The 26,854-nt window shown below is 42.5% G+C and overlaps 2 long non-coding RNA genes across 5 annotated transcripts; one reads left to right on the forward strand and one right to left on the reverse strand.

Moving 5' to 3' along the window:
• Positions 1 to 830: 830 nt before the first annotated feature.
• Positions 831 to 8,490, forward strand: LOC128313096 (uncharacterized). The gene is made up of 7 exons (XR_008293317.1): positions 831 to 905; positions 1,019 to 1,047; positions 1,338 to 1,419; positions 3,993 to 4,146; positions 5,596 to 5,702; positions 6,304 to 6,459; positions 7,770 to 8,490. It is a non-coding gene; the product is annotated as an uncharacterized LOC128313096 (long non-coding RNA).
• LOC128313097 (uncharacterized) lies at positions 1,290 to 26,829 on the reverse strand. Of its 4 annotated transcripts, XR_008293319.1 has the most exons (5): positions 23,454 to 26,829; positions 8,845 to 8,911; positions 5,457 to 5,549; positions 2,830 to 2,989; positions 1,290 to 1,366 (listed from the first exon to the last, which is right to left on the reverse strand). It is a non-coding gene; the product is annotated as an uncharacterized LOC128313097 (long non-coding RNA). The 4 variants fall into 4 exon arrangements; XR_008293318.1 differs by lacking the exon at positions 1,290 to 1,366 and having other exon boundaries at positions 2,762 to 2,989; XR_008293320.1 differs by lacking the exons at positions 1,290 to 1,366; positions 2,830 to 2,989 and adding an exon at positions 4,343 to 4,416.
• Positions 26,830 to 26,854: the final 25 nt, after the last annotated feature.

A 26,854-nucleotide genomic window follows, 5' to 3' on the forward strand; every position in this document is an offset into this window, starting at 1 on the left:
TTCCAAAGTCCGTGAGTTCGAGCCCCGTGTCAGGCTCTGTGCTGACAGGGTCAGAGCCTGGTTGGGATTCTGTTTCTTCTCTCTCTGTCCTCCCCTGATCATGCATGTGCTTCTCTCTTCTCTGTCTCAAAAATAAATAAACCTTAGGGAAAAAAGAAAATAGATACAGAAGACATAAACAAAAGTACAAGTGAGTCAGCTACTAATTACCTGGAACTCATGAAACCGCTGTTATTTTTTGGTTTTTTTTATCTTTTTGAATAGTATAAAGTACACATAGGCATAGAGTAGTTAACAGATAAAAAGGTAAGTTTTAGGAAAGAGTAATATAATTATGTTTTAAACATTTGCAGATTGAAGTAGTGACCAGGACTATGTGGAAATGTTGTCATGCTAAACATTCCTCAGGGGTGTTGTCAATTGTCCCATTTGCCAGGAAACGCAGTGGGTCGGTACAATGAATCATACCATCACGTGGTAGTGCCATTTCATGGCCTCGTCTTTGCAGACCCTGGGAACATGGATGAGGATATAAGTTATAGACAGAACAGAGCTTTATGATAAAAAGACACTGTCACCATGATGAGTTAGAGGAAAGATGAAAATGGGAAGGAATTCTATGAATCAGGAACCCTACAGGCATGGGATTATTGCGTAAGGAAAGGATGCTACAATAGCTTTGATTCCAACTTGTTACATTGACTAATTCATGGGCAAAGTGTTTCATGTGTAAGAATAAATTGTACCAGGGGACAGATATGAGGTTGTTGGGAACGTGGGCAGGCTTATTTAAAATCATACCCAATATTGGGCCTTATCTGACAAGAGCAATTGTAACTCACAGGCAACAAATGGAACAAACACGGGAACAGCTGCAGCAGGCAGAGCTCACCTTTAGATACCAGGTAACCTGAGTTCTGCCTGATATACTGAACCCTTAGCACCTCACGCGGGTGAGTGTAGTGACCCTTGGAATCCCTAACCACGGGCTTTTCATTGTTGGCTTTTTCGCTTGCAGTTCATGAGAAGAATGCTCAGGACAACGAGGTAAGTGTTTTCTTGTTTCCTCCTCTTTCTTTGGTGCACAGTGTGGCACCAGCTTCCGACTGAAGGTGGATGTGCTTTTTCTCCCCCAGATCAAGACTCAGATCTGGGACAGGGAGATGGCAGAGCAGGGCAGGGAAGATCGCTTACTTGAATACAGGTTCGCTGTGGCCACTTTGACTTGCGTTATTTTTTATGGGTGTTTCCAGGGATGACGCCTCGCACTGTTAGTCGTTAGTAGTGGTCGTGGTGTTGCAACTCTTCTAGAAGTCCATTATTTTTCTGTATCCAAGACTGGACGGGATGGAACCAAAGAGGCTGCCTGAGGGATACACGAGGCAGAAACCAATCACTGCAAGAACCCTCCAAGGAGAGGTAAGGAGCACGTTGTGATGTGCCGCAGTCCAATTTCTGCTGTGCAGCCTGTTCCTGTGTGTGATCATTGTGTGGTCTGGAAAGAATCACACGCACTAAGGACGGCAGGTGGTCTGAAGGGGTGACAGAAGGGTGTTTTCCTCTGGTGCCACAGACAGTGAGGCACTTGTTTCCCTGTGACTGGGTGAGCTCATGACCTCCTCTGGATGGTGACCCTCCCACCTCTCTAGCATCCCCTGTATGAAGAGCTGGCAACTTCTTCCCACCGGATACATGTGAAGAATTTAGTTTATTTGAGAGAAGGGTATTTATTAACTAGTTTGAAAAAGTCTTTACTTTCCTGTTTGTTTTGGGACCTGTAGCCCTACATCCTGCCATTCAAGTTCCATAAAGCTTAGCTTAGTCCTCTGATGGTATCAGTGCAACTCTGCAGCTTCACTGCTAACTTCTCGCAGTTTTCCTTTTCTCAATAGTGTCAAATTAGTCTTTCCTTATATGATAACTGCTGTGGAAGGCAGCTTGTAGATAAGCTGGGAGATTGAACAATTTGCCTGAAGAAATGCACCCTTCTTGAGGACTCATTGAGGATATACACCAAACCAGTGTTCTCAATGTTATTCTTTTTTGTTAAGTTTATTTATTTTGAGAGACGCATAGACAGAATGCCAAGCAGCCGTCACACGGTCAGTGAGGAACCCGACGCTGGGCTTGAATGCACAAGCTGTGAGATCGTGACCTGAGCCAAAATTAAGAGTCGGATGCTGAATCCAAGCATCCTCAGACTAATTCCTGATCTGTAATGAAATCGTGATTTCCCATGATGTATACTGAGAAAACTGTTTTACTGGTGAATTCTAAATTGCTAGTTGCGCCTGACCTGTCCACAGTGATGTGATTAATTATGAAACAACATGACCTAGGGCACCGTGAGGTCTTTCTCAAGGTGAGGGGACGGTTCTCCCCCTTATCCTTGGGGGTCACCTGAGGCATGTAGGATACCCTCTGCCTCTGGTCAGGGACCTGACTGTAGGGAAAAGTTTAAGATATTTGAGGAATGAGTTAAAGGATTGTTTTCATTCCGCCCAGTCCTCTCAAAGCAGAATAAACCTCTGTCCCTTCTAGGGTCTTTAGTAGATCGAGAAACTGCTGAAACCTCTGTGGGTTACAGCGGCTCTGACTGTACCAAGAATGCAGACAAGGGCAAGGTAAATGCCGGGGCCATTCTCAATTGTCACTCTTTTGGCAAACCCTCATCTTTATGTAGAGTATGGTCTCCCGGCCTTGTCTCGTTTTGCATGTTGTGTGATATGTCTGTTTGTTCTTTCTTTTCCAAATGCAGGCTTCTCCATTTTTAGTCTGTCAGCTTCCTGTGGTAAGTTTAGAAGCCAAAAGCGCTTAGAGACTGAGTACCTTAAGGTTTTTCTGTGAGTTTCAGGAAATAATGAGAGGAGGATGACTGCACACTCCAAACAGATGTCTCCCGGCCTGGGTGATCCCTTCCAGACCTCACCTCTGTGGGAACAGTGTGGCTGCTGTGTCTTCCTTTCTTGATTCTGGCTAGGAGATGAACCTGTTAGAAACAACATCATGACTCCAACTTTCTATTATGTGCCCTGTGCCATTTACAGTGGTCCTAGAGAAAGCCAATATCATCACTCATCACCTTTCCGTCTTTGTTGGTAAATGACTTGTCTGGAATCCTCCAGCTATACCTTAGGTAAAAATATTTTGAACACTGTGTCCTTCAGTTGTGTTTCTATGAGCAGTTTCTGGTTGTGTCCCCAGTCACTGTTTGTTAGAGCTGATAGAGTCTCATGACACATACCAGTTTTGTACCAAAACTCTTGCATGAAATCTGTTATGGGAATTTCTCCCTCTTTTTTTCCATTGCACATAATGACTCTGTGTCCTGTAGTATGCTTCAAGTCACAATTCCCTATGAATTAAGATGAACACATCTGAGCTTTGTAGACATTCACCACAAGTAACTCGTTCTTCACAGAAGACTCTCCTTCCCCTGCAAGATTCCAGGCATCCTCCACTCCCCAGAGGTCTCCGCTTTCTCAGGGAGAAGAGCAGAGGAGGCACAGTGAGGGTCCGGCTGCAGAATAATTTGCCAGGAGTGGCTGTGATTCCATGAGCAGAATACCAGCCGTGTATTCCCACTCATTTTTTTGTGTTCTTAATATAGCAAAAGCAGAGCATCTGGAGTCGCTGTAGAGGAGGGATGCAGGGTGAACCTGGACATCGATGGCTGCCTGTCTGGAGAATGCTACTTCTTTAGTCTGTAATTACTTCTGTTAACCCTCTAGGACAGGACCCTTGCCATTTTCTTCCACAGACGTGGGCAGTGATGTGTGGTGGCAGTAGGTTAACCTCTTGCATCTACTACCTCAAGCTGTAGGTGCTATCCAGTGGCAGGGACAGAGTTTTCAGGTACTGATGCTACTCTCTTGGATCCTGGTGGCAGAGAAGGTGGCAGGTGCTGACACATTCTTCTCTGGGTTACAGCTGCTTTTGGTGTTGGTTCTCTTGTCTGGCATATGGATGTAGCTGTCATGTCTGTTCTGCAGGGCAGTCTGGATCCTGGGGACCTCCTCCGTTAACTGGACGATTCTGCATGCCCTACCCTGGAGACACCCCGCCCCCATGGGCTATTAGGCACGTCCACCTCGTGAACCTTAGTGGCCCTGAGGCCACCCGGAATCCCTCCACCTGCAACACTTGGTAAGACGATCTGAGCACTAGGAGTTGACTTGTAAAACACACTCACCTTATGTTGTTACTGTTAGGTCTTGGGCCAAGGTGCAGAGGCGGTACCACAGACCATTGTGATGCAAGGGGAATGTGTCCGCTGCCATTCCCACATTCCTCAAGTTTCTCAGGATCTCATCTTCGTCTTTTCCCCCACCATGGGTTGGTAAATGGGGCCGTATGCCGAAAATCAGACATAGCGCTTCAGCAGAAATGCCCTGTACACAGTCCACGTGCTGGCATCTCTGAGGCATGAGGCACAATGTAACGTACGTCCATCTAGTTGTGCCCCCAGCCATCCATAGTTGTTCGATGAGTGATGAATACATCTGAGTCAGGGCTTTTAGGAGTCTTCATCAAGTTATAAGGGATGGTTCTTCAAGTTCTTTTTGGGATCACCAGAGGCATGTGGGACACCCTGTGCATGTCATTTGGGATCTCACTGGGACAAAGAGTTTAAGTTGTCGGAAGTATGAGGGGAGGGTTTTTTTTGTTGTTTTTGACCTCCAAACAGTCTACTCAAATCAGAATAAACCTGCATCCCTTCTGGGGCTTTTTGCAGGTCCAGAAGTAGGTGTCACAACCAAGAGTGACATCGACACTGGCTCTGCCAAAACTGCCAAGAAGCACAAAGTAAATGCTGTGGCCATTTTCAGTTCTAAGTATTTACGGACCGCCACATCTTCCTGTACAGGACACTCTCCTGCCCTTGTCTCTGGTTTGTGTGTCGTATGGTCTGTCTGCTGTTTTTGTTTTTTTGTTTTTTCCCCAAATGCAAAACCTTTACCGCCGAGTCTACGGGCTTCTCTGTTTCCCAGCTGGCATCTTTTTGTAATAACTTGAGCAGCTAAGCGTGCCTAAAGGTGGGGACCATAGGGCTTTTCTAATGTGTTCCTGAAATAAATGAAGGAAGATGACACCACACTCCACTTGGAAGTCTCCTACCTTGCCTCATTCTTTGTGGATCTCCTCCATGTGGAATCTTTGCTCTTGCTGTGTCTTCCTCTCCTGTTACCTTCTATTGAGGATTTTAACGTGCTCACAAAAATCTGTGGGTATCGTTACAATATAAAAATGCGAACTGCCTTCACTCCAACTTATATTTTTGTATGTGTCCTTTAGAATGTAAATTTCATACCCATCAGCATTTTGGTAAATATGCTGTCCAGAATCCCTTCAGGTGTGCCCTGGGCACAAACACTCTGAACTATAAGAGGTGGCATATTTGTGATAGAAAACATGCACTGAAACTTAAGTTGTGAAGAGAAAAAATCCAAAATTACCTGTGTGGCAAGTCCCCACGGTGTCCTTCACTTGTGTTCACATGAGCACGTTCTCTCGTGTCCCGTGTCACAGGTACAGCTAAAACATGGAAACTTACACCAGACATCAAAGTGCATTTGTGCTAATTTTGTCTTTTAGAATTTCAGCTCATTTTTCCAGAGGACACACTTACCCTCCAAAGTGTACTGCACTTAAGCTGAGAAGTACCTCCGAACTAAAATAAATTAGCTGAACCCAACTAACATGTATCGGTTACCTGTTTCTCTAAGAGCACGCTTTCCCAGGTCCTCTGCAGGCCCTCAGGATCCCCATCTCCCCATGTGTCTTTGTGTCCATGGATAGCACTTCCAGAGAGGAGGAGACCCCATTGTCGGGACAGAAGTAGTTTGGGCAGGGGCTTAGAGGCAGAGCTCTGAGCCACGAGGGTATGATTCCATGTGTGGACACTGGGATTGTCATTCCTTCTCATTCTGTAGTTCTTCACAGACACAATAAACAGCCTCTGTGGTGGAGGGGATGAAGGGTGGAGTGTGATCCTGGACATAGTTGCTTTCCTATCTAGAATATGCTACTTTGTTAATTTAGTATTCAGCCTATAGATCTTCTAGGAAAAGGGCCCTTGCTGTTTCCACGTTTCCAGACATGTGGGGACACTAGTTTATCCCAATCACATCCATTCCCCAACCCAAAGTATGGGTAGAGATTTTGGCGCTGCTGTTGCCCTCTTGGAACCTGGTGGTGGGGAAGCTAGTAGGATATGAGCACTGCTGCTTTGGGTTTCCGCTTTTTGCTGGTGTTGGTGCTCTATTCTGTCCTATGAACATACCTCTCATTTCTTCTCCGCAGGCTATTTTGTATGCAAGAGTCCTGGTCCTTTCCCAGGATTGCCTTGCAGGCTGTACCCCGCGGACCACCCTTCACCACCAGTCATGGGCTATAGGCCACATCCCCCTCCTCCATCTACTCTATTTGTTAAGAGGACCTGAACTGGCTGAGTGGCTGGTAAAGTATATTCATCTTCTTCATGATTGACTTTGTGGCAATGATGTAGAGACAGTTGTGAGTCTTGGCAATCCAACTACAAACTGCCTGAGGACACTGTAGCATATCTCAAGTTTCTCAGGACATACATACAATGGGCAGTGGCATGTCCCTGTAATACAGTGCGCTATACGTTTCTCTTGTCAAATGAAAGAGGAGTTTTTACTCAAAAGTAGACGTATCAGCAGTACTGGTGGGTATGTTGGAGACACAATGTGTTGGGGTCTGTAATGAATGAAGTGCACCCCTAACTTTTAGAGCATCAGGTGTCCTGTGTGAAAGAGGGACATTCATTACTTGTGATCACCAGTGAGGATCCAGGGCAAAACCGGGGGAGCCTTGAATCATACAGGAATAGAAGGGAAGTTGAGCACAGTAAGCAGAGTTTGAGGAGGTGCAGAGGGGACGGTGTTGGGGTCAGGGAGATGCAGTTGGAGGTCATTCAGGCCACAGCCTGAGCAGGGAGTGTGAGGTCCATACGGAACTGCTATGTGGGATCGCTCTCAGTGCACGCAGGTAATCACCTAAAAAGATTCTCATCTCCCTGGATTTTCCTGAAGGTTCTGGATATTTGTGGGGGGAAAAGAGCCCTGGATATATGGGGTATTTAACTTGGTCTTATGAAAATGCTGTATGCCCAAGTTCATAGCCCTCAAGAGACTAAAAGTGGAGACAGGGTCTAGATTAGCTGAGTCATTCATCCTACGATTCAGGGCTGGCCAGATGACACCACTGCTGGACCCCTGTCATCACCCTGACTACAGCTTTGCATCTCCTCAAACTTCTCTCACAATATTATGACAGCTGTGTTATCTGTGAAAACAGGGGTAATATTTGTTTCTAAGAACAAGAGAAAAAGAAGACATTGAGTGCATAAAGCGTCTGCAAAATCTCTGGGAAGGGTCCCCCCATTAAGATCTCTCCACACAATGATCCTCCAAAAGAGATGGTCATGGGAGTTCATTAAACTAAGACTGTTACCAACTCAGCCCAGGGAGTGGGAATCACTGTTTTAAAATATAAGACAATGTCCCTCGTTTTTCTATTAGAATTCGGGCCCTGTCACACAATGAAAGAAAAGATAATTATGGGAATGTGTACATTCAGAGGCCTAGATCTGAAGACAATCATTTTCTATTACACATAATCTCACAGATGCAGCCACACACTAAAGTGTTCATCTGAGGCCACAGATAAACTACAGAAGACAGAATGCATGTAGGAAAACATAAGACCACAGGGAAATAAACCAAAATCGCTTTGCCTTATAGGACAACTCTGTTGAAATTTGAAGAGGACTGTGCACGGTGACAGACAATCGTGTTTGTATATATTTTAAGAAGGTGTCCGATCTACCTGAATGCTTTCCCTGCCCATCCTGTCCCCTCCACTTTGTCCTTCCTACTGTCCCCTAATCTACCTTTCATTGTTTTGTCTCTGTGTCAGCGTCTGCTTCTAGGGCCATCTACTCTCGCTCCCCATTGAGTGCACACAGGGGGGTTCCTGTACACACAGGTAACAAAGTGCCACAAATGGTGGTGAGGGAGGATAGAAGCAAGATCACACTTTGTGCAGGGGAGCCTGAGGGAGTTTTCCGGGGCGATGGGAACTCCCTATATCTAGATTGATGGGGTGCATATGCTCAATTATTTTGGAAATATCCCCTGACTCCATGGTGCCTTGGGATCAGACAGGTATCTGTCCTTAGGAAATGGCTGAGATCTAATGGTGGAGAAGGATGAGGGACCAGCAGTGACTGTCGAGAGGAGTGAGGGTCAGACCCACGCCCAGGGTGCCAGGTCCCCACAGACAGCACCACGTGTAGGAGGGCTCTGAGGAGCAGAGATTTCTTGATCAGACCCATGAACTACATAATCCTCCTGTAGTTTCCTCACTGAGCGATGGCTAGAGCAGAGGCCAGCAGCTGGAGGACACCCTGATCATGGCTGGAGTGGAGCAGTGGGCCTGGGGGATTGAGTCAGGGAAAGGGACAGGGAGTCTGAAAAACAAATGGAAGAGAAGAGAGGGGACCCTTCTCTGCTGACTTCACCTACATTTCTGTGTGACCAAAACGAGACCCTTGTCTCCCAGGGAAGGGAAGAGGGCTGGCAAAACACCGAGTGACATACTCAGCTCAAGTGTCCACGGTATCTGCCTTGCTCTTGAGTACCTAACACAGGAAGCACGTGCTTTCTGTCATAATTGGAACTGCAGCTCGTACCATTTAGTGAAAATCAATCCAATTATGCATCCCTCAGCATTAAAGTACTGCAACAAAATTAAGTGAACACACTGACAGATACAACGCAGGATAAAGTCCAAAGGTAGATCGACGGCAATACTTACGGGAATACAGTCTATCCGAAAAGGAGGTAGGTACCCTAGTGCAGGCCTTCAGCTACCTGGCCGATATCTGAAAACGTAAAAAAAAAAAAAAAGTCCTTACTCCAAAAGCAACATTAGCGCTAGACACAAAGAGATCATGATTAAGGTTTAGAGAGCAACCATATGACTTCATGGTGCTGTATCCATGAGAACAAGTCTCATCAAATTATACCCTTTAATTTGAGGCTCTTAGTTATATGTAAATTATACCTCATTAAAGAGAGTTTCAAAGCACAAAATACTAGAAGCAAATGTGGGAACGTTCCTTTCTAATCCTGAAGTGCACGGGTGAGATGAGTCTGTCTGCCCATGTCTCAAAAATCCAAAATAATACACTTAAAAAATTAATTATAGCAGAGGAGGAGGACCCTGTGCTCACCCTGTCCCATGTGTTCAACTGCATAACATCCACATCCAAGTCCATGAACCAGAGAGGGATCCAAGACTGGCACAACAAACTCCACACCTAAATAGAAGCTGCAGCAGGAAGGTTAGAAAGGTCAGAAAGGTGGAGGCTGGCTGCCTGCAGAAGGAGCAGAGAAAGTGAGCCCTCACACGAGGGAGCTGACACAGGGAAGACTAATCTCCATGACATTTGGCATGAAAACCCAGAGCGGCTGAATTCCCTTGAGTTTACATCCTGGTGCTTTGGAGGTCAGCTGACCCAGCACCGGGTGATCCAGAAGGATGAGTGATAGCCAGGTCCCTGCCTGTGTAGAGACGCAACGTAAACATGGCATTTCACACAATGCTTAGGCCACAGGAGACACATGTATTCATGCTGATTCTTGACTCAGCTGGCCTGCCTGGGTCCCACTGACACCACTGAGAGCAAGCAGAGCCCACAACAGACACGCAATCAGTGCAAACCCCTGCACTGAAAGGAAAAGTAACCCAGACACAACAGCAGGGAGTGAGCAATTCCCATACGATATCCTCCTGAAGGTCCAGGGCCTATAAATGGAGCCGTGCACTGCTGAGGACTCCAGGACCTCTTTTTCATAACGGCATTAATTTCAAGATCAGAAGGCACAGCTGACTTTCTTAACGCAGAGAAATAGAGCCAGAGACACAAAATGCACACACAGAGATGTGTATCCACAATGAAAGACCTAGTCAAAGCCACAGCCAGAGATCTAAGCCAAAGAGATATAAGTAACATACCTGATACAGAATTTAAAGCAATGATCATAAGGATACTCACTGGAGTTGTGGAATGAGTAGAAGAGTGAGACCCCTGAGAGAGTTAAGATATAACATAGACACTGAGGACATAATCAAGGAGAAACATGCTTGCTGGAATGAACAGAGGGATGGAAGAAGCAGCCCAACAAACTAGTGACCTCGAAGACTGAGTGATGGAAATGAATCACATTGAACCAAAGAGAGAGAACAGAATTCTGCAACGTGAGATGAGACTAAGGGAACTCAGTGACTACAGGAAAGATAATAGTATTCGTATTGTAGGAGTCCAGAAGGAAGAGAAAATGGGGAAGAAAATTTATTTGAGGAAACAATAGCTGAAAACTTCCCTAATTGGGGGAGGGACACAAACATCCACATCCAGGAGACTAGAGAACTCCCATCAAAATCAGGCCAACACACAAACTTTTGTAAGCAAACTTACAAATTAGGGTGAGAATAAAGAAAACTCGTAAAAGCAGCAAAACAGTCCTTAACGTAGAAGGGAAGACCCATAAGGCTAGCTACATATTTCTGAACAGAAACTTGGCAAGCCAGAAGTGAGTGACATCACATATTCAAAGTGCTGAATGGAAAAATCAGCAGCCAAGAATACTCTATTCAGCAAGGCTATCTTTCGGGATGAAGGAGACACAGACTTTCCCAAACAAAACCTAAAGGAGTTTGTACCACTAAACCAGTCCTGCAAGAAACATGAAGAGGGATTCTTTGAGTGGAAAGGGGAGACCAACAGTGACAGTATAGAGGTAGAAGACAAATTCAAGTAAAAAAATGAACATTTCTGGAAAAAAAATGTTACAGTACTCAGAGAAATAGATTTGAAATATAATAACATCTGCCAAAAACCTAGGGAGGAGAAAGTAATGGGTTCAAAGGTAAATGACCATCAACTTAATACAAACTGCTAAACGCAGAAGAGGTTATATAAATACCTAACAGTAGCCATATCCTAAAACCAGTCATACATATGCTAAGAATAGAGATAAGGAAAGCAAAATATATCACTAAAGAAAATAAGCAATACATGAAAGAAAGGCAAGAAAGGATCAGAGAAAATCATTAGAAACCACAACAAAACAGGCAATAAAATGGCAATACATATATACATAGCAATCAATATTGAGGGAAATGGAGTGAATGTTCCAAACTAGAGAGGTAGGAAGAATGGATGAAAAAATAAAACAGATGCCTACAAGTGACCCACTTTACACCTCAAGAATGATAGTGAGGATAGAGAAACATCACACAAATGAATGTCAAAAGAAAGCTGGAGTAACAATACTTGTATCAGAAAAAAATACACTTAAAAAAGTACATTACAAGAGACAGAGGAGGACAGTCTATAACAGTAAATGGTACAATCCAAAAAGAAGATGTAACAACTGTAAATATATCCCACAATTGAGTGGGATTTATTCCCAAGCTACAAAGGTGGTTCAATATTCGCAAATCAGTCAATGTGATACACTACATCAACAGGAGAAAGGATAAGAACCAGATGATTGGGGCATCTGGGTGGCTCATCCTTTAACAGTCTGAAATCAGCTCGGGTCATGACTTCATGATTCCTGAGTTCATGTCCCGCGTCAGACTCTGTGCTGAAAGCTCAGATCCAAGAGCCTCCTTCGAATTCTATGTCTCCCTCTCTCTGCCCCTCCCCTGCTCACGCTCTGCCTCTCTCAAAATTAATAAACGTTAAAAGAAAAGAACCATACAGTCATTTCAATACATGCAGAAAGGAACATTTGCAAAGTACAACATCCTTTCATGCATGTAACCCCCTAAAGTAGGTTTACAGGAAACATACATTAACGTCATAAAGGTTAACTATAAAAACCCTGCAGTTATAATCAACCTTAATGGGGAAAATCTGAGAGCTTTTCCTGTAAGGTCAGGAAGAAGACAGGGATGTTTACTCATACCACTTTTAGTAAACAAATTACTGGAAGTCCTAGCCACATCCAGCAGACAAACGAAACAAAACGATTTGCAGATTACATGACACTATATATAGAAAACCCTAAAGAGTCCACCCAATAACTCTTAGAACTGATAAATGAATTCAGCAATGTCACAGGATACAAAATCATTGTACAGAAATCTGTTGCATTTGTAGACAATACAGAAGCAGTAGAAAGAGACATTAAGAAAACAGTCCCATTTACAGTCACATGCCAAAAATAAGATTATCTATGAATAAATCTAACCAAAGTGGTGAGCGACCTATACTCAGAAAAGTATAAAACAGTGATGAAAGAAATTCAAGATGACACAAAGAAGTGGAAGGAAATTCCACACTCATGGATCAGAAGTACAAATATAGTGAAAATGTCTATACTTCCCAAAGCAATTGACAGAATTAATGGAATTTCCATCAAATTACTGACAGCAGTTTTCACAGAACGACAACAGTCCTAAAATTTGTATGGAACCAAAAAAAGCCCGCAATATTCAGAGTAAACAATCTTTGTGTGAAGTGATAATTATGGATGGCACTATGCCTCTGGATCTTCTGCTCCAAAACACAATAACTCTGGCTTAAGCATTTGAACAAATGTTAGGCATATCCCAGCCAAGGATCATTCTACAAAATACATTGTACCAACGTACCCTCAAAACTTTGCACCTTATGAAAAATATGGAAAAATCTAAAAATTGTCATGGCCAAGTGGAGCCTAAGGAGACAGGATGACTGTCATGTGGCAGCTGGGATAAGTCTGGGCTAGGAGAGGTTAAAACCGAAGCAATCTGAATACAAATATAAACTTTACTTCATACTACCATATCTCTTTGATACCTTGATTGTGATCATGTACCAACAGTCTGATGTAGGTGGATACTCAGTATTATCTTCCCAATTTTTTTTGGTAACTAGAAACCCATCATGAGAGAATAGATTATTAGTAATCATGGTTTTTCTACACATAAGATTATATAACCAGTTCCAGTATTAGTTACTAGTGATGGCCATGTACCTATTCTTGTTCTTACTATTGTTTAATTTAAATAATAGCATTCATGGTACAGAAAACTGAATGCATGATAAACACTTCATAGAAACATCTAGCTTTACATATTTTAAGATAATAACGTATGTATAGACCACTCTATTATGTGGTATGTAAATTAAGTGTTTTTCTGATCTTGAACGAGCATGTCATTGAATGGCTTTCCATAAAGGTGGTTATGCTAGATCATGAATGATTCTCAGATTTTACAGGATGTACGTCACATCATGCCTGAACATTGTCAAAAATAAAAACATACACGCGGACAGATGAAGCATTGTGACTGGCTCACTTATTGTAAAGAACCCTTGCTTTAATATTTTCACGTATACTTTTAGCAGGAATATAAGAGAATCAAATATTTCCAAATCAAACAGATATTCAAAGACTGGAAGAACGATAGGGAGTTCAAAGTGTTTCAGAAGGATAAGATGTGACCATGAAGGGGGAGTCACAGGCAAGCAGCTTTCTCTGGTCCACACTGACATGTTTGCATGAGGATATGTGACTTGCCAAAGGGTAAGTCCCAGAAGTACCAGAGGGAAAGACAATGCTTTAGGGCGGGGTGATGTGGAAAGGGTGCTTCTGTGCCTAAGAGATGGGTCAGCAACCTGGCTGGGGGTCCCTGCATCAAAGACTTCAAAAGGCCAGCAGTAACCTATACTCACAAAGATCTTAGTAACATAGATCAAAGTAACTTAGAGCCACAAAGATCTTAGAGCCACAGAGTCGATCTTCAACTATGATTAAGAGATGGTCAGAGTTTCACAGGATATGATCTTTGAGCCGGCAGTAGATGGCTAAAATATTATTTAGGGCTATACATTTAATGAAAAAATGTATGTGTAAAAATTTGGGTTTGGAATGTTAAGAAAAATTACAGGCCCATCATGGAGTTACTTAACGTTAAGGCCACATGTCACTAAACCTAATTTCATTCCTGCAGGAATGTAACCTTTCACCGGTCAGCAAATAATTTCCTAGTCAGTACTGGAAATTTAACTGATAGATCCCTGCCATTCCCCTCAGAGAGGCAGTCTTGCCTAAATAAGGTATTCCATGCCACTTTTTTTTTAAAGTTTATTCAAGTTAGAGACAAAGAGAGCACATGCCAGAGAGGGGCAAGACAACAGGGAAAGAGAGAATCCCACAACCAAGAGGTCATGATCTGAGCCAAGATCAAGAGTCAGACACTTAACCAAGCCATCCAGGCACCCCGAGAATGTGGAGTTTCAAAGGTTAGCAGTCTTGGCTGGGATACAGCCATGATGGCACTGGCCTACTCCTGAAAAGAAGGCAGCCAACAACTTGCAGTCAGATGGCATTGAAGCAGTGATCTGTACAACACCTGGTGCACACACTGGAGAGATTATACACTGATCGGGGAGAACATCCCTGAGAAGCAGTGTTCACAATGAGGGGACAAAGAGCTATGACAGGTGGGCTGCATGGCACCATTTCCCTGTTCTGCACACCTCCCCCCCAGCAAAAAAAAAAACCACAGAGCCATATGCTGGAAACAAGGCAATCCCCACACTGGGTGCCTAAGCTGCATACACCAACCCCAACTTCCTGTGTTCTGGCGAGACTGGCCTAGGTCATTGAAGCTTGCCTCTGTCGCAATGGACCTGGCCCATTCCCCAGAACACCAGTGGAAGCCCATGACCAGACCACCTCTCTTGACCAGACAGTTATGCTTCACTTCTAGTGGCAATCGTTTCAAGTCTCATTTCACAAGCAGATCGGAGCGGACCTAGATAAGTCTCACCACATTCTGGCCAAGGACCATACATTGCTCATACAACTGGCTTGAAGGATAGTGCAGCCAGAACATAAAACAGTGCATGCAACACACACCACAGACATTCCGTGATGTGCCAGGCCCTGGACACTTGATGATCTCCTCTTCATAAAGCCATTCATCTCAGAGGCAGGTAACATAATGAGCTTTGGTAACAGAGAAGGCAAATACTCAACCAAAATGCCAAGACAAGAGGAAAGCATTCCAAATGAAAGAACAAGATAAGGTCATGGCCAGGGACATGGAAGGAACACTTCCAAACTCATTCTATGAGTCCAACATGGCCTTGAGTCCAAACTGGACAAAGACCCCACCAGAAAGGAAAACTACAGACCAATTTCCCTGATGAACCTGGATGCAAAAATTCTCAACAAAAAGTACCAAACCGGATCCAACAATACATAAAAAGGATTATTCAGGACAATGAGGTGGCTTTTGTTCCTGGAATGCACAATAGATTCAATATCTGCAAATCAACTGATGTGATACATCACATTGATAAAAGAAAGGATAACAACCACATGATCCTCTCCATAGATGCAGAATAAACGTTTGACAAAATGCAGCACCATCCTTTCGTGGTGAAAAAAAAAAAAAAAACCTCATGAAAGGAGGGATAGAAGTATCATGCCTCAACATGAGAATATCCAGATATGAAAGTCCCACAGCTCATATCATCTTCAATGGTGAAAAACTGAGCTTTCCCCCTAAGGTCAGGAACACGACGGGGATATCCACTCTCAGCACTTTTATTCACCATACTGTTGGAAGTCTTAGCCTCAGCAATCAGACATCAAAAAGAATACAATGTGTCCAAGTTGGCAAGGAGGAATCAATCTTTCCCTGCTCACAGACATGATACTCTCCATGGAAAATCCGAATGACTCCACCAAAAAACATCTAGGATGGATACAGGAATTCAGGAAAGTATGAGAATATAAAATCAATATGCAGAAGTTGATTGCATTTCTATACACCAGTAATGAATCAACAGAGAAATCAAGGAATTGATGTCATTTACAACTGCACTGAAAACCATAAAATACCCAGGGATAAACCCAACCAAAGAGGGAAAAGATCAGTACAGTTAAAACAATAGAGGGTCTCCTGGGTGGCTCAGTCGGTTAAGTGCTGTCTTCGGTTCTGGGCATGATGCTGCATTTATGGGATTGAGTCCCTTGACGGGCTCTGTGCTGACAGCTCAGAGTCTGGAGCCTGCCTCAGAGTCTGTGTCTCCCTCTCTCTCTCTGCCCCGCCCCCATCTCATGCACTGTCACTTGCTCGCTCACTCTCTCAAATATAAATAAACATTAAAAAAATTAAAAGAACAAACCATACAACGTCTATAAAAGAAGTTGAAGAAGACACAAAGAAATGAAAAAAAAAATCCCATGCACATGGATTAGAAGAACAAATATTGTTAAAATGTCAATACTACCCAAAGCAATCGACAAATTCAATGTAATTCCTATCAAAATAACACCAGCATTTTTCACAGAGCTAGAGACAACAATCCTAAAATTGTATGGAATCAGAAAAGACCCCAAGGAGCCAAAGTAATGTTGAAAAAGAAAAACGAAGATGGAGACATTACAACTCTGGACTTTATGGTGCATTAGAAAGCCGCAATCATCAAGACAGTATGGTACGGGCACAAGAACAGACACATAGATCAAAGGTCCAGAATAGGGAACCCAGAAATGGAGCCTCAAACATATGGCTGAATAATCTTTCACAAAGCAGGAAAGAATATCCAAAGGAAAAAGAAGAGTCTCTTCAGCAAATGGTACTGGGAAAACTGGACAGTGAGAAGTATGAACCTGGACTTTGTTCTTAAACTTCTCTCTCTCTCTTTCCCTCTGTGTGTGTGTGTGTGTGTGTCACACACACACATACACACACACACCTCAAAATGGATGAAAGATCTAAATGTAAGACAGGAAACCATCAAAATCCTAGAGGAGAAAACAAGCAACCTACCTCTTTGATCCTGACCGCAACAACTTCTTGCTTGTCATTTCTCCAGAAGCAAGGGCAATAAAACCAAAATAAACTATTGGGACCTCAAGATAAAAAGCTTCTGCACAGCAGAGGACACAATCAGGAAAACTAAAAGGAAACTTAATGGAATGGGAGAAGATATTTGCAGGTGACATATCAGATAAAGGGTTAGTATCCAAAATCTATCAAGAACTTATCACACTCAACACCCAAAAACCAAATAATCCAGAGAAGAAATGGGCAACAGACATGAAGAGACACTTTAACAAACAGGACATCTAGATTGGTCACACGTGAAAAGATGCTCAACCTCATTCCTCATAAGTGAAATACACATCAAAACCACAAAGAGATATCCCCTCACACCTATCAGAATGGCTAAAATTAACATCTCAGGAAACGACAGATGTTGGCAAGGATGCAAAGGGAAAGTTTTGCAATGCTGGTGGGAATGCAAAATGGTGTAGCCATTCTGGAAAATAGTATGGAGATTCGCTACAAAAACCAAAAGTAGAACTGCACTAGGACCCAGCAATTGCACTACTAGGTATTTACACAAAGGATACATTAATGCTGACTCCAAGTGGCACATACACTCCAATGTTTATAGCAGCATTATCAACAATAGCTACATTATGCAAAGAGGCCAAATGACCATTGACGGATGAATGGATAAAGAAGATGTATATTCATACAATGGAATATTACACGGCGATCAAAAGGAGTGAAATCTTGCTATTTTCAACAACGTGGAGTGAACTGGACTTTATTATAAGTAAAATATGTCAGAGAAAGACACACATCATATTAAATTCCACAGATGAGAGAATTCATAACACTGAAGAACATAGTGAAAGGAAAGCAAAAATAAGATACAGAGATGGAGTCAAACGATAAGACACCGTTAAATAGAGGGAAGAAGCTCAGGGTTCCTGGAGGGTTACTGAATAGGGGTATGGGCTAAATGGGTGATGGGCATTAGAGACAGCACTTGGGATGAGTACTGGATATATTTTTGTAATTGACGGATCACTAAATTCTAATTCTGAAACTCTATTCCACTATAAGGTAACTAACTTGGGGTTAAATTTTAAAAAAGAAGAAATATTAAAAATAAGTATAGAAATATACTGCCAGTCCAAAGAAAAGAATATATAAATCGGGCTCTTTTAGTGGAAATGAAAGACCAAAATTGTTACAGACAAGAAAGGATCAGAGAAAACATCAAGATACAATGGTAAAACAACTAGTAGGGCACTAAATATATACCTATCAATAAATACTCTAATGTAAATCGACTAAATGCTCCAATCAAAAGACATTGGATAGGGGGTCATAATGGACAAAAAAAAAAAAAAAAAAAAAGAAAAGAAAAGTAAAGAAAAGAAAAAAGAAAACAAAAGAAACAAACAAACAAAACAAGGCCTATCTAGGTACTGCCTACAAAGCCTTATTTGGACTTAAGTCACCTGCAGATTTAAATGGAGGGAATGAAAAAACATTTTTCATGCCAATAATATCAAAAGAAACCCAGTACCAATCCTTATATCGGGCAAAAAAACTTTAAAATCGAGACTGTAGTTTGGTACCCTTTAGGTCAATACCTAGTAGTAAAATTGCATGCACCCAATATTTATAGCAGCTTTATCAACAGTAGCTAAATTATGGAGAGCCCAAGTATCCATCAAGTGATGAAGGTATAAAGAAGTTGTGGGGTCTGTGTATGTGTGTGTCTGTGTATTCATGTATACGCGTGTGTGTGTGTGTGTGTGTATATTCATACATACATACATACATACATACATACATACATATGTATATACAATCTAATATGTCTCAGCTTCAAAAAGAATGAAATCCTGCCATTTGCAACGATGTGGATGGATCTAGAATGTGTTATGCTAAGTGAAATGTGTCAATCAGAGAAAGACAAATATATGATTTCACTCATGTGGAATTGAAGAAACAAAACAGATGAAAACATGGGAAGGGGGCAGGAAAAGAGAAGAGTGGTAACAAACTACATGTGTCTCTTAATGATAGAGAAAAAAAGTGAAGGTTCATGGAGGGAGATGGGTCAGCTCTGGGCTAGATGGGGGACCTGTATTAAGAAGAGCACTTGTTGCGATGAGCACTGGGTGTTGTATGTAAGGGATGAATCACTGAATTCTACTCACGAATCCGAGAATGCACTGTATGTCAACTAAGACTTAAATTTAAAAAATAAATAAAGCTGTAACAAGAGATGAAGACAAACACTATCTCATACTAAAGGGGACAACCAAACAAGAAGATCCAATGATTATAAATTTTGATGCCCCCAACATGCAACCACCAAGTATATAAAACATTTAACAACCATAAAAGAACTCATTTATAATAATATAACGATATTAGAGGACTTTAACACATAACTCACATCGATGGACAGAACCTGTAAATAGAAATTCAACAAGGAAACAATGGCTTTGAATCACACACTGGACCAGATGGGTTTAACAGATATATTCAGAACACTCCATACTAAAATGACAGAGTACACATTATTTTCAAGTGCACATGGGGCATTCTCCATAATTGATCCCATTCTAGGTCACAAAGCAGGCCTCAACAGGTACCCAAAGACAGAGATCAGACCAAGCATTTTTTTCTGACCACAAAGCTAAGAAACTTGAAGTTAACCACGTGTGCCTGTGTGTGTGTGTGTGCGCGCGCGCACGCACACACACACACACACACACACACACACACACACAGTAAGGGGGAAAGGCCACAAATAAAGGGAGGTTAAATAACATGCTACCAAATGAATGGGTCAAACTGGAAATCAATGAGAAAATACACTGAAACTAATGAAAATGAAAATACACTGGTAAAAATTGGAATGCGGCAGAAGCAGTCTCTGATGGAAGTATATAGCAGTACAAGCCTACCATAAAGAGCAAGAAAAATCCCAAACAATCCTAACTTATAACTAAAGGAATGAGAAGAACAGCCGAAGGAAGGAAATAATAGAGATTAAGGCAGAAATAAGGAATATAGAAACCAAAAAGACACTAGACCAAATCAATGAAACCAGGGGCTGGTTCCTTGAAAACAGTAATCAACATGAAAACCTCCTAGGCAGAGTTTTCACAAAGAAGAAGGAAAGGACTCAAGTAAATAAAATCACAAATAACACAGGAGAAATAACAGTCAATGCCACAAAAATACAGTTAGAAGATAATATTATGAAAATCTATATGCAACAAATTGGACACTCTGAGAAAAATGGAACGATTCCTAGAAACACACAAACTACCAAAACTGACACGGGAAGATACATAAAATCTGAAAACAAAAAGAAATCAAATCAGTAATAAAAAAATTTCCCCCCAACACAAGAGTTCAGGGCCAGATGGCTTCACTAATGAATTCTACCATCCATTTAAGGAAGAGATATTATGTATTCTTCTCGAATTATTACAAAAAATAAAAAAAAGAAGGAAAACTTACAAATTCATCTTATGAGGCCATCATTACCCTGATACCAAAACCAGTGAAAGCCTCCACTAAAAATGAAAACTGCCAGGGCTCCTGTGTGGCTCGGTGGGTTTAGTGTCCAAATCTTAATTTTGGATTAGGACATTATCTTGCAGCACATGGGTTCGAGTCCCACGTTGGACCCTGTGCTGACAGTGTGGAGCATGGCCAGGATTCTCCCTCTCCCTGTCTCTCTGCCCCTCCCTCACTTTTATGTACTCTGTGTCTCTAAGTAAATAACTACTTTAAATATGTTAAAAATTTTTAAATAAACTACAGACCAATATCCCGATTAATATGTATGCATAAATTCACATCAAAATACCTTCAAATTAAAGTCAATAATACATTAATAGAATCATTTACCATAATCAAGTGGGATATATTCCCGGGCTGCAAGGGTGGTTCCACATTCACAGATCAATCAACATGATGCACCACCGTAATAGAAGAAAGGATAAGAACAATATGATGCTTTCAAGACGTGCAGGGAAACGATTTGACAAAATGTCACATCCATTCACGATAAAACCCCCTAGCAAGTAGATTGGGACTCAACCTACATGCACATAATAAAGGTCATCTATGAAAAACCCACAGCTCATCTCATCCTCAATGGGGAAAAATTGAAAGTTTTTCTTCCAAGGTCGGGGACAAGACAGGGATGATCCCTCTCACCACTGTTATTCCACATAGTACTGTAAGTTTTAGCCACAGCAATAAGACAACAAAAAGAAATAAGAGGCATCCAAATTGGCAAGGAAGAAATAGAACTTTCACTATTTGGAAATGACATGATGCTCTCTATAGAAAACATGAAAGACTCCCCCCAAAATTGTTAGAATTGATATATGAATTCGACAAATCAAAATATACAGAAATCAATGTACATAAATCTATTGCATTTCTGTAGACAAATAATGAATTAACAGAAAGAGAAAGTAAGGGATCAATCCCATTGACAGGTGCACCAAATACCCCAAGATACCTGGAATAAACCTAACCAAAGAGGTAAAAGATCTGTACTCTAAAGGCTGTGAAACACTGATGAAAGAAATGGAAGAGGACACAAAGAAAAGGAAATACATTTCATGTTCACGGATAGGAAGAACAAAATACTGTTAAAAGGACTACACTCCACAAAACCATCTACACATGTAATGAAATCCCTATCACACAAACAACACATTTGTCACAGAACTAGAACAAATTGTCCCAAAATATGTATGGAGTGGCAAAGACCCCAAACAGCCAAAAGAAATTGAAGACCAAAACTAAAGCTGGAGACATCACGCTTCTAGACTTTAGGTTATATTACAAAGCTGTACTGAACAGAACAGTATGGTACTGGCAACCAACAACAACAACAAAAACACAGACGCAGAGACCAATAGAATGGAAACCCAGGCATGAACTCATACATATATAGTCAATTAATTCTCAACAAAGCAGGAAAGGATATCCAATGGGGGAAAAAAAGATACTCTTGGGACACATGTGTGGCTCCACAGCGTGTGACTGTGGATTCAGCTCCGATCATGATCTCAGGGCAGTGCAGAGCATGCGTGGGATTCTCTCTCTCCATTTCTCTTTGCCCCTCTTCTGCATGTTCTCTCTCTCACTCTGTCTGTCTCTCTCTCTCAAAAATAAATACATAAACTTAAAAAAAGTCTCCTCAACATGTGGTTTTGGAAAAACTAGACAGCAACCTGCAAAACAAAACAAAAACACAAACGGACCACTTTCTTACAACATACACAAAAATAAATCCAACATGAATAACGAACTATGTGTGAAACCTGAAACCATAAAAATCCCAGGGGATACCTAACACAGGCAGTATCTTATTTGACATTGGCTGTACAAACATCTTTGTAGATATATCTCCTGAGGTAAGGGAAACACAAGCAAAAATAATGGGACTTCATAAAAATAAAAAGCTTCTGTCACAAAGGAAATAATCAACAAAACGAAAACACCTACAGAATAATATTTGTAAACGACACCTGATAAAGGGTTACTATCCAAAATATATAAAGTTATACAGCACCCAAAAAATGAGAAATCCAATTAAAAATGGGCAGATGACATGAATGGACATTTTCCCAAGGTGACATAAACATAGCCAAGAGACACATGAAAAGATGCTCAGCATTACTCATCTTCAGGGAAATACAATTCAAAAGTACAATGAGATAACACGTCACATCTGTGAGAATGACTAAAATGAATGAATGATGAAACAGCAGGTGTTGGCAAGGATGTGGGAAAAGAGAAACCCTCTTGCACTATGGGAAGGAATGCAAACTGGTGCAGCCACTCTGGAAAACATCATGGAGATTCGTCAAAAGAAAATGGAAATAGAACTATGTTACGATCCAGCAATTTCACTATGAGGTATTTACAGAAAGAATACAAAAATAATTCTTCAAAGGGATACATGCACCATGAGTTTACAGCAGCATTTTCTACAAAAGCCAAATTACGGAAACTGACCAAGCATCCATCAACTGATGAATAAACTGAGATGTAGTATATGGAATGTAATATTATTCAGCCATAAAAACATGAAATCTTGTCATTTTCCACGAGGTGGATGGAGTGAGAGAATGTTATGCTGGGTGAAATAAGCCTGTCAGAGAAACACAAATACCAGATGATTTCACTAACACATGAAAATGAAACAAAACAAAGGGGGGGTGGGGAGGAGACAGTGACAAACACTCTTAACTAGAAAACAAACCGAGGGGTTCCACAGTGAGGTGGGGGGATGGATGAAACAGCTGCTGGGGATTACCAAGTGCACCTGGGATGAGCACCAAGTGACGCATGGAAGTGTTGCTCTATATTGTACGCCTGAAACTAATATTACACTGTAGGTTTCCTAAGTGCAATTTAAAGTAATAGATAACATAAGGTTAAGACACCGACCTACCGGGTTTTCTGTAGTTTTCAATCACTTCATTAGGTTAGAAAAATAACCATAAATTTTTTAAAAAAGCATGTTATGATGTGGGGACAGTTTGTGCCCTTACCTCGGTCACTGGTTCCAGCAGGACTCGGAAAGTGGGTCCCAGCTCATTCTTCTAGAAGGTCCTGAGACGAACATTTCGTGTATTCAAGCCCTAATGGAATGCAGCTCCCGTTCTTCTGAATTTCTGTCAGCGTTTCTTGCCGGAAACAAGCCTGAATCTGGAACAAACCATTGACTGCATCTATGAGGTGAAGTCGTGGAACCCCGCAATCCACGAGTCCTTTAGTAAAATACGACTTGTTCAAATACTGTCCAGGAAGTTGAGGAATGAAACACGGGAACAACCCAGAAAATGCAAGGGCCTATGCTGTTTAGCAACCATCATGCCCAGGGAAGCCACCCAGAGCCCCCTCCTCAGTACTCAGTACAACAAGGCAGCTTCTCTCTGGCGACTCAGGAGATGCCAAGTTGCTGCAAAGCTCCCAAGGTCTCCCCTGGGGCGGGCGGCAGAACCCGCTGGAAACACAGCTCTGCTCTCTGTCCTGAGACAGCGGTAGAGGCCCTGTGTCCTCTGGGAGCAGCAGCAGCCCTTCCTGCTCTGAAGTGCCCTGGGTCAGAAAAGCCGATGGTGCGCCCTCTGCTGGCCATCACTGCCTAGGCAGAGGAGCCCGCCCCTCCAGGTCTGTGGTGCTTGAGCTCTCTCTGCTGGCTACCCTGGGAATTCCTGCAATGTTGAAGGCCCTGGTTGCTCAGCTGAGGGACTGAAGGTGCTCTGGGCAACCCCGCCTGTTCTCCACAATGGGAAGGGTTTTAGTGACAGGGCCTGGAACACAAAGAAATCTTTTCCTTCTCCTTTTTTTTTGAGTGAAGAATGAAACAGAATTTATTAACATAATGACATCATTTGTAATGTTTTAAGCAATGTCCACAGAAAAATAGACCGCCAATTTACACATGCTGAGCAAGTAATTGTGTTTACCACCAGAGTATTTAGGTTAGATAAAGAATTGACACCTTTGAGAGAGAGATAACTGCTTCCAGCTATGGAACGAATGAGTCCTAGGGATACAAGAGACAGACAACGGAATAGAGTCAATCCTGTAATAATATTGTTGCATGCTTTCACAGGATAGCTACACTTGTGCTGAAGTACAACATAATTTATAGACATATGGAATGACTACAATGTATGCCTAAAACGAATACAACAAATGTGTGAAGAATATTTCAATGAAAAGTTGACATCCTTTACGCTATCTTTAATTTATCTTTTTTTGCCAATGAACTATCATTCCTGCGGCGCTTGGGTGGCTTAGTCAGTTAAGCATCCGACTTCCCCTCAGGTCATGATCTTGCGGTCCATGAGATTGAGCCCTGCGTCAGGTTCTGTGCTGACAGCTCAGAGCCTGGAGCTTGCCCCAGATTCCGTGTCTCCTGCTCTCTCCCCCCTCCCTCCCTCAGGCTCTCTCCAAAAGAGAAAAACAGAAACATTATAAATTAAAAAAAATCATTCCTAATTTAGAATCTGTGCAATTCCATTTATACTAGATTCTCTAACATCACCATCTTGATGTAGAGAGCTTATCTGAATAGTCACTAATAATATCTTTGATGACACATATGTGGCAGGGTCAGAATGCAACTTACAGGGAGCTACATATCTGTGATGAATTTACTGTATGTATCCTTGGCTAATGTTTCCAATGAAATGTGCTTTAGTGATACAGATGTATGAAATAATGTCCATCAGTCATATAGGTCAAATTCCTATAGGACCATTCACTATGCCTTCAATTACTAATTGCCATCTCTTCAAAATTAAAAGAAAGCTGGGACAAGAAAATGTCTTTGAATTTGATGTAAGAGAAGACTATGGTGTTTTAAAAGGTTCACGTACCATCTGGCATCCTCAGTTTGGCAGTGGACAGGAGGATAAAAACCCACGATCTTGATGCACACCACTAGCTCCAGAGGGAGAATATGGACCTTCTTGTCAAATACTTTTTATCAATATCAGCAGTTCAACTCTGGCAGGTCCAGACTGCCGGATCTGGGGGCAACACAATGCCTGATGCCTGGGTTCAGAACATGAGGAAGACCAGCTGGTAGGGAGCGGCGGGGAAATCCAACAGGGCCTGGGGAAGTGAAGGAGATGGGTCCGGGTTCCCTCCCCACAGGGTGGCTCTAGTGTTTACCTGCCAAACAGCAGCACACTCTCCCTCAAGACATCCCTCTCCATGACAGAACATGAGGCTGTGCCCCCACAATTCCAGGAGAAATGAGGGATACCCATCTTTTCAAATGCAATAGCCTCTGCAAAGCTTGGCCCCAGGGATGTTGGAGTCTTGGAGTCACACAACACTGATGCCCATGATACCTGCCATATCTGCCCCAGCACTCAGAGACACTTCATACATCCCCTCTTCCCTGGCCCATCTCACCCCATCCACATTCCTGGACCAGGTCTCTACTTTCTCCTTGTACTTCCTCTTTGTCTCTCTTTATCTCTAACCACATCACTCTCTATTTCTTCCTTTCACTCTCTAGGACTTGCCCAATTCCCGTATCACAAATTCAATGTCTCTCTCCCTGCCTGTCTCTTTCTCCACCTCTCCCCCAGGCTTCAGGATATCTGCTTTGTGCATGCAGCCCTGTCCAGGAGCACAGGGCACTCCTGTCTCTCCCTCTCTCATGTCTTGTTTTGTCCCAGGCCCTGATCACAATGGAGGAGAATCCCCTGTACAGCAGCTGCTCATGTTGACATTTGCTAGAGCAATGCTGGCAGCATGTGGACAGCCAGACATTTACCCTTGGTGGCTAATCCATGACCCAAAAGCTTCTGGAGGGCTGGCTGCTTCCCTAAGCTGGGAGGAAAAAGGGGCTCAGAGGTTTCGGGGTGCCTGGGGCAAAGTGGATTGGCTTGGCCGATGTAGAAGGAGCCATATGCTTACCCACACCTCTCCTGGGTGGTGTCCAAGGAACCTATCTCAGACCATGGAGCTCTGCCCTCCTGATTCCTCAATAAGGCAACAGGGGAAGCTTTGTGGGACATCATGTGGGACTCACCACAAAAGCTGCGCCATTTGCCCCCTTGAGGCCACTTAGATTGGTGCTATTGGGGGAAGCTGGTAAGGTGCACAAGGGCACAAGAGCTGAGTTAATGCAGGGCCTCCTTACCGGTCTCCTGAATCCATTCCTCACCATCGGAAGAGACCCTTTCCTGGAGACAGATACCTTCCCTCCTCATCAGCATGAACCCCATCAACTAGCACGCACGCCATGTGCTCATGAGTATCTATCTACAGATATAACAACCATCACCAGATCTCCCAAAAGGATGTATCCAACTCCTCAGATGGAACTATAGGTCCCTTCCAGGCATTACAACCCCAAAGAATGATCTGTCTTCTTCCACCAATCCTGTACATACCATGTGTTGGCTGACTGCATATACAGGAACCC

Source organism: Acinonyx jubatus, chromosome E4, assembly GCF_027475565.1.
Source record: "Acinonyx jubatus isolate Ajub_Pintada_27869175 chromosome E4, VMU_Ajub_asm_v1.0, whole genome shotgun sequence".
In the NCBI taxonomy this organism is placed as follows: domain Eukaryota; kingdom Metazoa; phylum Chordata; class Mammalia; order Carnivora; family Felidae; genus Acinonyx; species Acinonyx jubatus.